Source organism: Schistocerca serialis, chromosome 7, assembly GCF_023864345.2.
Source record: "Schistocerca serialis cubense isolate TAMUIC-IGC-003099 chromosome 7, iqSchSeri2.2, whole genome shotgun sequence".
Lineage (NCBI taxonomy): Eukaryota > Metazoa > Arthropoda > Insecta > Orthoptera > Acrididae > Schistocerca > Schistocerca serialis.
The window spans coordinates 517,513,610-517,528,604 of NC_064644.1; positions in this window are offsets into that span (position 1 = coordinate 517,513,610).

Here is a 14,995-nt window from a genome sequence, read left to right on the forward strand (position 1 = left end):
AACAAATGTGATACTAGCAAACTTAAGTGCATATAATAAGCTATTTGGCTGCATGACTGGAGAAGAGATATAACACATTTTGTAAATAATTATTAACTTATCTAACAAACTAACTTCACAGTATGTGATGTGACAGTTGAACGTTTTATCTCAATATATTATGCAGCGATGTGGAGAAGATTTGTTTTTAGTTGATGAAGATGTAAGAAAAGAGAAAAATTAAATAAGTTGTGATTAACAAAAACCATTCTAAACTGGATCAGTATCAACTGATAATCTGTAAATCAAAGATAAATTCAACATTATAACTAAATGAGTAATTGAGATAATAATTTACAAAGATGTAGCTTTGTTGTGAGTCGCCAATCAAACAAATCAAGCTTTCATCAAAATTATCATTCCCTGTAAATATGCTAATCATTACTTAGGATAAGTTTGTAGTGTGTGGAATTTGAGAATGTGCAGATTGGGGTGCAGAAGAATTGCAGCGACTGGTGAAGGTTGCCCTCTGGGAAGGTCAGCTGTTAGCAATATGTGGCCAGGGCTAGAGGAAGCAAGACAGAAGGGAAGAGAGAGAAAGGTGAACGTTGGGCGAGTGGCAGCAACCTTCACCGTTTCTTCGAGGGAGGCAGACCTGACACACAGACAGGCAGTCTAAAGATATGACACTGATGGCAGGAAACCATTTCACCTGAAAACTGGGGGGCGAACCGTTTCAGCAGCCGTACTGGGTGTTTGGAGGAACAGAGCAGGCATCATGTCTGTGTTGTCAACAAGCAAAATTGTGGGTATTAAGTAAAAATGTGGTTTACCTAACCGTCAGAAGACCTTTTTGCAGCGGAAGCAGAAGGCGATATCTACACCCACATCTCCGCAATCAACCTTAAGGCGCAAAGCGGAGGATCCCTCACACCACATGTAGTCATATCCTTTCCTGTTACATTAGCGAATACAAAGAGGGAAAAACGACTGGTTGTATACCTTCCTATAAGCCCTAATTTCTCATGTCTCAGTTTCATGGTCCTTATGTGTAACGTCCAGCCCCGGTAGCTGAGTAGTCAGCGTGACGGAATGTCAATCCTAAGGTCCCGGGTTCGATTCCCGGCTGGGTCGGAGATTTTCCCCGCTCAGAGGTTGGGTGTTGTGTTGTCCTAATCATCATCATTTCATCCCCATCGACGCGCAGGTCGCCGAAGTGGCGTCAAATCGAAAGACCTGCACCAGGCGAACGGTCTACCCGACGGGGGGCCTTAGCCACACGACATTTCATGTGTAACGTATGTTCGAGGCAACAGAATCGTTCTGCAGTCAGCTTCAACTGCAAATCCTCTAAATTTTCTCAATAGTGTTCTTCGAAAAAAACGTCTCCTTCCCTCCAGGGATTCCCATTTGAGTTCCTGAAGCATATCCTTAACGTGACTGTGTCCAGCCGCACACTACTAATTCTGTGTCCGAACATTACGTGTTTGTTTTTCCAACTCACCTGCATTAACTTATGTTTTTCAGCATTTAGAACTAGCTGCCATTCACGACACCAACTATAAATTTTGTCTAAGCCATGTTGTATCCTATTACGTTCATTCAACTCTGACGCCTTACCATGCATCACAACATCATCAATAAACAACCGCAAATTGCTACCCACCCTGTCCACCAAATGATTTATGTGTGTAGAGAACAATAGCGGTCTTGTCACACATCCCTGAAGCAGTTCTTACGGTAACCTGGCCTCTGATGAACATTCACCATAAACGACAACGTACTGGGTTCTACGACTTAACATGTTTTCGAGCCAGTCATATATCTATGAACCTATTCCATATTCTCGTACTTTCTTTAACAACCTGCAGTGGGGCACTGTGTCAGACGCTTTCTGGAAATCTAGAAATATGGAATTTGTCTGTTGCCCTTCACCCATAGTTCACCGTATGTCATGTGAGAAAAGGGTGAACTGAGTTTCACACGAACTGTGCTTTCTAAAGGCATGCTGATTCTGTGGTCATATGCTTCTCCGTGTAAAGAAAGTATCTTACATTCAAACTGAGGATACATTCAAGGACTCTGCACCAAACCGATGTAGCTTTGTAATTCTATGGGTCCGTTCTTCTGCCCTTCCTATACACAGGAGGCTCCTGAGCTTCTCTTCCAGTCGCTTAGGACTCTGCAGTGGGCAACACTTTCACAGTAAATAAAAGCTAAGTAAGGGTCCAAAGCCGCAAAGTACTCCTTGAAGAAATGTATTGGGATTCCATCCTGACCTGGTGACTTATTTGTTTTCAACTCCTTAAGTTGTTTCTCGATGCCAGGGATGCTTATTACTATATAGTGCATACGGGTGTTCGTTCGGCCGTAAAACGTCGGTATGTTTATACGATACTCCTGTGTGAACGATTTCCTGTACTTGAAGTTATAACTTCGGCTTTCATTTAGCTATCTTCATTTATCACACCAGATTTGTTAACAAGCGACTTGAAGGAAACCTTAAACCCACTTATAGTCTAGATGTAAACAAGAAGAGCAACTCAGTAGATATGGAGCATAAGATGGTTATATCCCTTTACTTTTACAATGTAGCCAGTTAGTGTCCTTCCATGCTCAATTTCTTGTTGAGCACATGAATGGTTTTTAACTGGAAGTGATGAGGTCAATATCGCACCTGACAACGTAGGAACATACATTGCATTCTCCTACTTAATGACACCAGAATATCGCTCCGCTTCCCGTATTCAATACAATTTATGCAGGTACCTCTTCAGAAACTTGCAGAGATGATGCGCCAAGAAAATATGCATACCTACATGTTCCGATGATGCAACGTATCTGCTTGTAATGAATACCTCTAATCGATGGAAGGACTACTTGGAACCACGTTGCCAGATATAAACGCATTCACCAACAAACTCATAAACATTGTCATATTGGATGCGGTGTAAAGGCACGCGATAGGTGTTTGGCAGGAATTCCACATCCCTGATTTAGAGGGTTTTGATAAACTGAACGTTCATTTGCTCGTAGACGGTTTTGAGGAATTTCGAAGTGTATGCCTGGGCACATACACTCTGGATCTCCCTCTTCCTCTGCTTCTGCCTGATACATAGTGCCACGGCTTTTGTGGACTGCAATGTTAAAAAGGAGATGTTTCATTCTTGAACTGCTGACCAATTTTGACATGTTGCTTTGTTTCGAATACGCGATTCGAAAGAGACTTTGGCAGCTCGTAGAGAGGTACACAAAGGCCAATAAACTGCGACTGTGTAACGAAGAGTTCTGGCCATCTGACGACTTGAATTACATACTTCATTTGGATGTAAGCAATCTCTACGGGAGGGTCGTACGACAAACTCTGCCATTTGGAGGGTTCTGAAGGCTGTCCAAAGATGAAATAGGATAAGATCTCAGTTTGGCTGGTGATGCCGCCATTGGAAATGTCCTGGAGGCAGGTCAAGAATATGATGCACACAATGGCCTGCCATAGTGTCCATAAAAACTAGTCCCACAAAATAGTTCCATCTCTAGGTTGATGACAACAATTGGACATAAGCAGAGATACATTCTTCTCTACAGAAACCTCTAGCAATGTATTAGGTTGTGGATACCACTTCTTAGAATTACCTGCTGCAAGTCCTTTAAAGAGCGTCCCTATTTGACGGAGTTTACTTGATTTAAACATCGAGCAGAGGATTCCTGTGACGTGTGATTTCCAAACGCATGTTTAAAAATTAATGAATAACTCGGTTTTCGCAAAAATCATTGAGAATGTTAGAAACCGTCGCAATATTGATTTAGTTTACCGTTTGGATGGGTGTTAGGGTACATGAGATTACATCACCAGTTCAAATTTGAAGCTGGCCGCTATCTTCAATGGAAGAATAGTCGCTGTGGAGATGCCCAAGGTTTCAGAGAAATTCAAGAAGCGTGTCTGCATCAGTTTGTGTGTTCGTGACCGCTACAAACTCCACAGGATCTCGATCAGTTGCCTAATGTAAAAGCAAAATCATTCTTTATTCATGCAATCTCTTTTTTGGAAATATTTTTGGTTTCTAGTAATAAATGATGAGTTTCTTTGTCATATCTGGGCTATTATTATTATTGTTATTATTATTTGACCCTTCCACCAATAATGTTATTCTATGGTGTAAGTAAATAATAAGGAACGTATAGAACTTTATTATACACACAATAATTCAGCATTAGAGAAGGGTCCAAACAGTTGTTGTTTATATAGTTTGAATGCATCCTGAATCCTATTCAAGTCCATAGATGTCATTACATACATGGGCATTCTTTCAGTAAAATCAGTCTCCACTAATTTTATAGTTCCAGATTCAACACTTACACACTTTCATACAAGGCGAATGCCAGCGCTGATGCTTTGCTCTACTTGATTAATACTTACACCGTTATTGTACAAATACTCAAAAATTCAGAGTACATTCCTGTCATATGTTGATGGCAATGACACGTTCTGTTAGTAGCAATTGGCAATACACAATACAGATATTTCAGTTTAACTACACATGGATGATTTAGGTATATTTCTGTGTCTCATGAGGTTAATTCTAGCAGTGACTTATCATACATATCTACCATAGACTCATTACGACCGGACATGTGAACTGGTGCAAAATACAATACACTCGTCTGTAATCTTCCAGTCATATATTAAATCTTACTATGTAGACAGCCCCACTCATACCAAGAATACTGCGCTTTAGCAGCGGCTAATTCTTCATTTTCTACCTCTATAACTACTCCAAAGCCATTGGGTGGTGCCAAACCTACATTTACACTGAATAACAGTACACATCTGGGAATTGTGTACTGCGTTTGTGCTATGGCACATTCCAACGACGGCAGATCCGAAAGGCCGGGAAGACGTCCCATAGGCAATGATGTGACTGTTCTCCTTCAGCACTGGATCAGGAGACCATTGCAGCTTCTCTGCTCATACTACGTCAGACATCCTGTGGAATGCAGCTTCCGCTGGGTATGTGTAAACATTACAGCAAAACACTAAATATGATGATGCATCCCTAATTAATAATTCATCTTGAGGTTGAAGCTCTTTTGTCTGTGTTTTTCTTAACATTAACATACGTTTTTGGGTGGAGTCAGCCTTTAATAATAATAATTGTAGATGACAGGTCATGTACATACCGAAAGTCTTCTTCTTCTGCTGCTGGCAGTACTTCATGCGCAACAGCTAATGATGATGTGCATGCAATCACATTATTATGACAGGAAGTAAGGATTCTTAGAATAACCTGGATGTAAGGAAGTGCTGATGATGCTCTCAGCGAAATATGATACGTGGAATTATCGCAGCTGTAATATAACACAATAAAGAAGGAAGTGGTGATGCTGATGTCATTGAATTCTGAACCATAACCATCTCTGCCCTAACATTATTATCATGATACAGAGAAGGACTAAATTAACTGTACACCTAATTCAACACAGTTTATTAAAACAATCTTGGAAGAAAGGATCTTAACAAAAATCAGGAGGTAGGTGCATAACGTCCATATTACAAAGTGTTACCAGTAGAATGAACTACAGTAACTGCAACCAAGTGGTAGTAATGGTGATCGATGGAGAAACATGAATACTTCGACAACGCCTTGCCTTTCACGTCTGATGACGATGATGATAATGATGAAGACTGAGTGTAGTTTTTATTAAGTTATTTAGAATATAGGTAAGTAAAATATCCCAAAAGAAATTTTTTTTTACAATTCATAGACACCTATTCAGCAGAGAGAAAAAAATCGTTGTTAAAAGTTATTAAATTCAAATTTAACTACACTGAAGTATTAAACTGCCGAATATACTCAACTGTTTTCTTTGTGGCTGTCAGGAATACCTCCCAAGCTCCAGATATGGATCGTTTTGGGTCTACCCTTGTGATATGTTGAGCAGTTTGTTGTTCTGCAAGACAATCACAGCTGGGAGACGTTGTTAACCTCCGTTTCTACATTGAATGAGCACATATTCCACTATTTGACGTTGCGGTGGTCACCAAAACTTGCCAGGCTGGACGAGATGCAGAGCATATTAAACTGTTGTGAGGTCCAGTGCCTTGCAACTCCCCTAGCCACTTGACCCTGATGCAGCATACGAATATCACTGATTGAATTAATCGTTTGCGTTCATGAAACTAATCGTTTGTATTCATGAAACAATAGTTTACCGATCTACATTAATGTTACTTAATTGAAAGTGCTGTTTAGCCTTATAATCATCACGAGAAAATATTGCAAATTGTTCACTATTTCAATGTGTTATTAATATTTGGCTTCAAATGATTCATTTAAAAAACATTTTAAATTCTGTAGTCCTAAAGCATCGTTTGTGTTGTCCTCGTAGTATGATTTTCGATCTAAGTGCTTCTGTGAACAAATGTGATCTCTTGAGTACAAAAATTTCTCGCGAAAAGAATTGCTTTTTCGTAGCTGTCAGTTTAATGTTATAATATTTGAGACCCAGTAAAGCATTGAATTTGAACATGCTCACTGTCCAATGCACGCAATTCCTGCCTGCCAAACAACTGACGTCAGTGTGGCCGCTCATAGCTAAACTAGATGAGCCGTCAGCAGCTGTGTGTGGGTGTGTACACGCCACCTTGGCGCCGCCATCAACCCCTGTACGACCGTCTTTTTAAATAAGGAATTTATTGCTAACTGGAATGTTGTGATTCCACGACTACTGAGGAGCTGGTACTAAAGAACCCTCCCACCAGTGCACACCACCCTCAGACAACCATTTTGGCATTAAGGGTGTCAGCATCTCAGATCCCATTATACTCTGAAAGTGATAAAAAGTGGACACATATTTATTCGACTCACTCTATGTTGTGTACACCTTGGTACACAATCATTTTAGGGCAGAGATGGTTCTGACTCAGAATTCAATGACACCAGCACTTCCTTGTTTATTGAGTTATATTACTGCTGAGGTAATTCCACGTGTCATATTTCACTAAGAACATCATCAGCACTTCCTTATCTCCAAGGTTATTTCAAGAATCATGACTTCCTGTCATAATGTGATTGCATGCGCATAATCATTAGCTGTTGCGCACGAAGTACTGCCAGCAGCAGAGGAAGGAGACCTTCGGTATGTATATTACCCTTCGTCTACAATTATTATTATTATTATTATTATTATGGTAAAGAGAGGTGGGCTACATACGTGTGCAACAACTGTCGTCGTGGAAAAGCTGGACAAAAGCAGAAATAATTAGCAAACAAGTTAACATAACCACTTGCATTTCTGCAAATTTACTAAGATTCATTACAAATAATGTTGCAAGGTATAGAGTCCAGCTAATGCACCAGCAACAAGCTCTCTGAGCTAAAGCAGAATGACGGTGCCGGAGACGCGACCAGGCAGTGCTTGCGTAACGTCACGTAGCAAAGTGGCTCCAAATGTCATTTGGTTTTGTGGCTACCGGCGGCCACCCTATATCATGGCGGCAGAGGCGCCTGTAGTCCAAAGCCGCTAGGTGTTTGGCTCAGCAGGAGAGCTCCATTGTGTCTGCCGCATCTCCCACGACGCTGTTGGTGATTGACAGGAACTGGCAATTCTGTTGCCGACTTTGACATCTGTGGAGTAATATCGAGATGTGATAGCACAGTTGTTACGCATTTTCTATTTCTCTTGAGAGGGCGATGTTACTAACATCCGCAGCATGCCTTAACCTGTACGTGTTCCATGGGTGGTTCTAAACGCGTAAAACACAAACCTAGTGGTCTCCTAGACTTATCGCATCACAGGACATAAATTTGTTGTGATTAAGAAAAGCAGTGGTATTAATCTGCACAGAAATGGTGGTCCCAGTATAAAAATATGCCAACTGAAAATTGAAGGACAGCTCTGTATACACACACTTGGTGCACCATGCCCAGACTAGGGATTCCTAGTGCTGGAGTTGAAGAACTCCTTCCACGAAGTTCTGGAAGAAGTGGTTTTCTGTCTTTAAGCGGGAGTTTCAATAAGTGATGTTTAAAGTATAAAGTTCTGTCGATAACGACCCCTAGATAACAAAGCCTTCTAGTATGTCTTGAGAAATCACATTTGTTCATAGAAGCATTCAGATCTGCTAACATGTTATGTGGACAATACACAGGCTGCGTCAGTGCTATATTATTTAAAACGTTTTTTTAAATAAACGATGTGGAAGCAAGTAATTATAACACATTGAAAAAATGAAATATTTTTCAATGTTTGCTTGTGGTGATTATACAGCTAAAGAAAAGAGTAAAGCAATTAACATTATCATCGACAACTAAACTATTGTTTCATGAATACAAACGACGAATTCTATCACTGATATTAGTCTGCTGTCTCAGAGTGAAGTGACGAAGACAGTTGGCAGACATTGGGCCCACAGTTGGGGATACAAATTCCGTTTTCCACCCGGCAGTCTAGATTTACGTTTCCTGTGGTTCCTCTAAATTGGTCAAAATGAATGGTTTAATGGTCTCCTCGAAAATGGGGATTGCCGATGTTCTTTCTTATCCTTACGTAGATTAGCTCAGCAGGCAACAGAAGGGTCTGACTAAAATTTATGTTACAACGTCATTCTTATTTTTGTCCTCATCCTTCCAAATACAGGTTCTCTTTCCTCCATAGCTGATTTAAGATTCTTATCTAGTAGCCATCCCCTTCTCATGAAGCCTTTCGAGGCACACATTGACCCCTTTCCCCCCGGTTGATTCAGCTGATTGGACCTACTTATTCATTGAAAGAAACTTGGCTGGTTTCAGTTCATAGACAAGATTAAATACGAAATACCAGTCTCTTTGAGAGAGGGAGGCATTAGCATCATAGTACAGGGTGGACAGCACACTATTAATTTCATAACACACATTTGAAATTTGTTAAGAGTATACATAGTTAGACCATGTGCCTGCAAGGAGAATCAGGTAGGGTCAAAATATCAGAAATAAATTACATGAGTAAGAAAGAAATAAAGACTTTGCACCAAAGGCAACCACAAATTATAATAACAATTACATTAATAATAGTTACAAAAAAACACTAATATTCTAGGTATGCTCGATCTTACTGACGTTATCTTTCCAAACGTACATGCGATCAATATACTTCATGTGCACCGATAAATATATATCTCGCACAGTGGATCGCGTGATTTACTGAAAAGTATGTGCAATCTCAAGCTATATCATGTGTCAGCAACCTTCATAAATGGACTAATATGACAGCACTGCAAACTGAATGCAATAAATTATAAGCATTAACCGGTAAGTGTGGCCGTCACTTAAACACAGGAAACCGAGCCAAGAATTATCTTCTGTGGTGCGAACATGTATTAATTTTCTCTAATTGTGTTCTGTCTCTCCCAAGTTCGTTGGATACCAAGTGAAAAATCAGACAGCAAAGATTCTCAGAGTTCTGCGCTCTCTGCTGTGTACCAGATTTCTTCACTGTCTGACAACATTATTTCCATTTTTAGATTACAGGGCCAGTTTTGTATATCATAAAAAGGAAAAGATAATAGAATACATGGGGTCTCGAAATTGGTAACGCCGACAGTAGGTGTGCGGGGTCTGGCGACCCCTGTGATGTGCGCCCACTGAGCCACACCTCCAGCAGTTTAGCACCACGAGCGCCCTTGCCGCCGAGATGTAGGATAGCCAGTGACCGACAGACACTCTACTTGCACTTGGATTCTCTTCACTACGACACCACCGTTCGTGCTTAGTTCAGAGAGTTTCTTTCTTGTTGCTGTTGTACGAGTTGGACTGTAACCCTTCCTCATTATTTGTAATGAGTGTTCGTATGCTTGGAAAAACAGACAGTAAGTAACTATTCTGTTCACTGTGTTAACTTGTTCGCTGATAATTTCTGCTCCTGTCCCGCTTTCCAACGACGAGAGTTTCCTCATCAGTCTTAGCCCGCCTGTCCTTACCATTGGATGCTTCGATAAAGTTGCAATACGCCGTCCACGTCATTCAGTAAATCGCCTCTGAGCAGCACAGAACTTCAGTTTACGATTGAAAAACACCTTATTCTTCAAATGGTTTTCATATGCCTAATTAATTCAGTAACAATTAATTGTACATAGAATAAACTCCTCTTAAGGCTGCAGCATGTGATGAAAGTTAAAATAAATTTTTCTGGTGAAATTAATTTCTGCCTCCTCCATAAAATTCAATATATTCAAATCCTGAGCCACAATATATTTATCATCGAGCCTTCAATAAATGTTTGTTGAATGTGTAAGATATGTAGATTAAAATGAAAAAAAAATGAAATAAATTGGACATAATTCAGAAAAATACCAATAAGAAAAATTTATGAATCACATTGAAAATCTCACGGGAAAAGAACTTGTGCTCATTGACCTAACTGACGGTAGCCTTCTGCATGTTACAGGTTGTAACCAGCTAATGGACGTCGCGAAGGGGAACTGAGAGGTTTTCGATAAAAAAACATCGGTATATAGATTAATATCTGTGGTTGTTTACAGAGGAGAAAAAGGCATGTATTTGGACTAACACAAGTGGAGAGACAGTAAGCTACAGCGGAAGTGTACACTGTGTACCTGAGGAGTGCTTTTAAGCGATATTTCTTATTAGAGAAGGACAGCTGGAAATGATGTAACTATTACCGAGATTGTTTGTTGGGAGTGCCAAGCACATATTAACCTTAAAATTGAAAACTTAGATAAATCGACAGCATAGACGTCCATTTTTGAAATGAGAAAATTATGAGTTCGAACTCAGATAACTCCCACATCCATACCTCACCTGAAGTGTGTACCTTTTGTATTACAAAATTAATTTTGGAGCAGTTACTTTAAAGAAACTATTTATCTCATAATTTCAAATATCTGAATAGACGACGCATCGACATCTTGGCAGACAGCAAGATGGTCAACAGAGCTGGGGATCTGAGATAGCGGAGAAGCGATAGTGCGAAGTATAAAACTCCCTTTTCTTTCACTGAAACAATCTATCAGCTCATCCTCCATCATAATACGCTATATATCTACAATTTCTACTTTAATCTCATATATTTTGAAACAATTTGGTAGGTAAAGTGTTGCAATAGTGATCAGTTGCCAGCAGTGAAGAGTACTTAAGACCTACAGAAAAACTGACTAGTCTCCTATTACTCGCAGTTGACTATGTTGCACTGGCCTGCCTGTCTTCATTTTTTCTGATAAGCAAATCCAATAAATAATCGACAAATAATGTTCAGGCCGATAGAACCTTTCTCTGATTTAATACGAGAACTTACTATGAGAGCAGTAGTAGTGACTGTAATGCCAGATCCCCTTCTTCTCTAATTAATAATATAGGCTTACGTGGAAGTTGGATTTTGCTCCTAAAACACAGTTTTTGGTGAACGGTCAGAGCAGGGAGTACGGATACCGTGATGGGTGGTCTCTGGAGTTCTATGCCGAGGGTTCGCACACGCTGTTTTAAAACCCTGCAGTTAGGCACGGCAAACGCATTTCAGATTTGTCGCCACCGCTTTAGCCAGGTAAGGAACAATTATGGCAGACTCGCCCTCCATTGAGTCGACACCATAGTGAATCTTTTCAGAAGAGGAGCGACTTACATTTACTATGTGGCTCTCCAACGAAAACATGGCTGGTTTTCTTTATGTTCAGTTGCATGTGCGGCTGAGTTCGCTGATGGCGGGAATGAACGGGCCTGTTTCCATAGATCCCTGTCTCTTCCCCTAGTCCGAAAACAAGTGAAAAATTCCGAAAGACATGCTCTGTGTGTTTTTGCCAGCAGGCCCAGAGGCGACTGTCGTGTGCCACAACAGCAGGACGGGAGAAATTGCATTCTTAAGAACTAGTGAAAACACAGAGCGCCTTTTCTATACTTTCCCATCCAAACGAACGGTCATTGGCTGAGTAAAAAGCATGTGTCCATGGCGAAGTTCCTAGGCCCAGAATTCTCAGCATGGACAGAGGACAGAGGACCTTCGTGAGCGTAAAACGACATATACTATTTGTGAAAATTTAAAAACTCTTGTCGCTTGCGAACAAAGATTTTAGGCGCTAAATCACTTTCAGAGCAGACGTTGGGAACACAGTGTTAAGTTCAGATTGAACTTCGCTTCAGACTACACGTGATTTGGCTTCACTCCTTAGCAGACGTTCGCAGACTAATAGACACTGGACTCCATCTTCAGCCAAACTTCCACACACTCCGCCTCAGACTTAACATGCAGGAAGCGCGAACAGTCATGGTCTTGGAGATGGAGTGAGGTGAAGACAATATCTACAACTAGAGTGGTAGCAGTCGGAATCCTGGTGTCCTCCTCCCACACGTTTCCATTTATAACGTCTGCTCACAGTTATGGTAAGATCGCACAGTAGCTTCAGCAGATGAGGTCGCAATAAAGTTAGGGCTTTGCTAGACTCAAGTAAATTCAGACTCACTGTAACTAAATTCATAGGAATATTGCACGTGCAATTCTCTTTCTTTCTCTCGATCACGCAATCTCTGTATTCACGCGATTCCATTTCGTGAAATGAATGTGTCAAGAAAGTAGTTTTCTATTGTCTTAGATATTCTTAAGGATAGCCTTTCCAGAATGTTATTGTACTTTTTTTTCAATCAAATCCACGTATCAGTTAAAGGTTGTTGAAGTGTGTGTAACGAAGTGTCGTAATGGTTTCTATTAATCTGTACATATACAATAACATGTAATAAAACTGGGCTTTACCTGGACCATGAATTTAATTCCGTAATCAGTAGATCTCACTCATGATGTTAATCAGTACAATAACTGATGAAAATTCAATGTTGGGTCTATCTTCTTGTTTACATTGTGTTAAACTTAATTTCATTGATTAACTTCAGTAAGCCTTTGAATTTCAAGGAGCCATCTGCGTCTGGTAAGCTCCAGTTCACACAAAACAGACAAGCTCACACATGGCATTTAACTCAAATAAAAAAAAAACTTTTGTTCCGAAAGAAACGTATAAAACCACTCACTGCTACATTCAATTTCTGTAGTAACGTTACTTTTGACAACAGCTCAACTGAAATATTGCAGTCATACAGTAATCAAAAATTACACTTGTCAAATACTGTCTCGTACACAGAGATAGTAAATTTGTTGCAGCTTTTTTACGTAACGGTTTCCGCCCAGCTACGCTTAGTTATAAATATTCTGTTTGACAGATTTCAATAGTTTTCACAAAAAGTCTGACATGTATAACTCCACGTAGCAAAATTTCTATTACTGACATTAATACACAGCAACTCCGTCTATGCTGGGATGGTTTCTGCCTCTATATCTATAGAGGTTTATTGTCGTAAACACAGCCATGTTTGAATCCAGTGAAAGCATTTTTTGTTGTGATGTATTTTCACAAAACAGAAACGAATGAGAAGGCAATCTGTCGAATTCTGGTTAAGAGCAGTTTTAGTCAGCCTTTGACATCATTAACCAGTAGTTAGATAATGGTATGGTACCTGTTTTAATACAACGGCAAGATTTCAGCATTACACTTTTCTGTGATGCACAGCACCTCTGTTGTAGTCGCTGGAAACTGAAGTGCTTCTCTCAAGCTTGTCAAACAATCTCATGAGGAAGCCTGCCGCTCTTCGTTGGCTCTACTCTATCGGTTCTACGGACGCAACGACGCAAGTGTCGCAAACTGATGACCAATGCTCAAGACTCAGTCTTACAATTGCATTCCAAGCCACTTCTTTCGTATGCGAAATACATTTCCTCAAGACTCTTCCAATGAATCTCAGACTGGCGTCTGCTTTTCCTGCCATTTGTTTTACGCGGTCATCCAGTTTACGGTCGCTCCGGATGGTTATTCGGACGTGCCGTGTGGTTCGTTTTGGTTTCGTCTGGTTTATCACCAAAAGGAGAATAGTGACTTGAGCAGTAATGGGTCCCTTCTCCCATTTATGCACGGTACTTTCCGTTCTGTACGTTCAGACTTAACTGCCCGTCCCTGCTCCTGTCGACGATAACCCGCGGATCTTTCAGCATTACGCTGGTCTTCTCAAAATGCGATCTTCGTATAGACAGCTGATGAGTCTATAACATCCTCATGGAGCTTCCAGTATCTTGCACTAGACGGTCTAGTTATATATGTTGTATACAGTGACGGCCCTATATCACACCCAAATATGTTTTACACCTATCTAACCCACTTATACATCTACATGAATACTCCGCAGTTCGCACATACATGACTGGCAGAGGGTTCATCGAACCGTCTTCACAATAATTTTCTATTATTTCAATCTTGAACAGCGCACAGAAAGAACGAACACTTACATCTTTCCGTGCAAGCACTGATTTCCCATATTTTGTTATGATAATCGTTTCTCTCAATGCATATCGGCGTCAATAAAATATTTTCGCATTCGGAGGAGAAAGCTAGTGATTGAAGTATCGTGAAAAGATTCTACGGCAACGGATAACGTCTTTGTTCTAATGATATACATCTCAAATCCTGTATCGTATCAGTGACACTCTCTCCCTTATTTCGCGTTAACACAAAACGTGCTGCTCTTCTTTGGAGTTTCTCGATTTACTTCGTTAATCCTAATCATTAAGGTTCTCAGACCGCGCAGCAGCACTCCAAAAGAGGACTGACAAGCGTATTGTAGGTAGTCTCTTTAGTAGATCTGTTTCATTTTCTAAGTGTTCTACCAATACAAAGCAGTCTTTCGTTTGCTTCCCCACAAAATTTTCTTTGTGTTCTTTCCATTTTAAGTTGTTCCTAATTGTGTTTCCTAGATATTTAGTTGAATTTACGGCCTTGAGATTTTACTGATCTATCGTGTAACCCAAGTTTAACGAATTCCTATCAAAACTCATGAGGATGATCTCACACTTTTCATTATTTAGGGTCAACTGGCAATTTTCGCACAATACAGATGTCTTTTCTCAATCATTTTGAAATTTGTTTTGATCTTCTGGTTACCTTACTATACTATAAACGACAACATCATCCGCAAACAGTCTAAGACGGCTG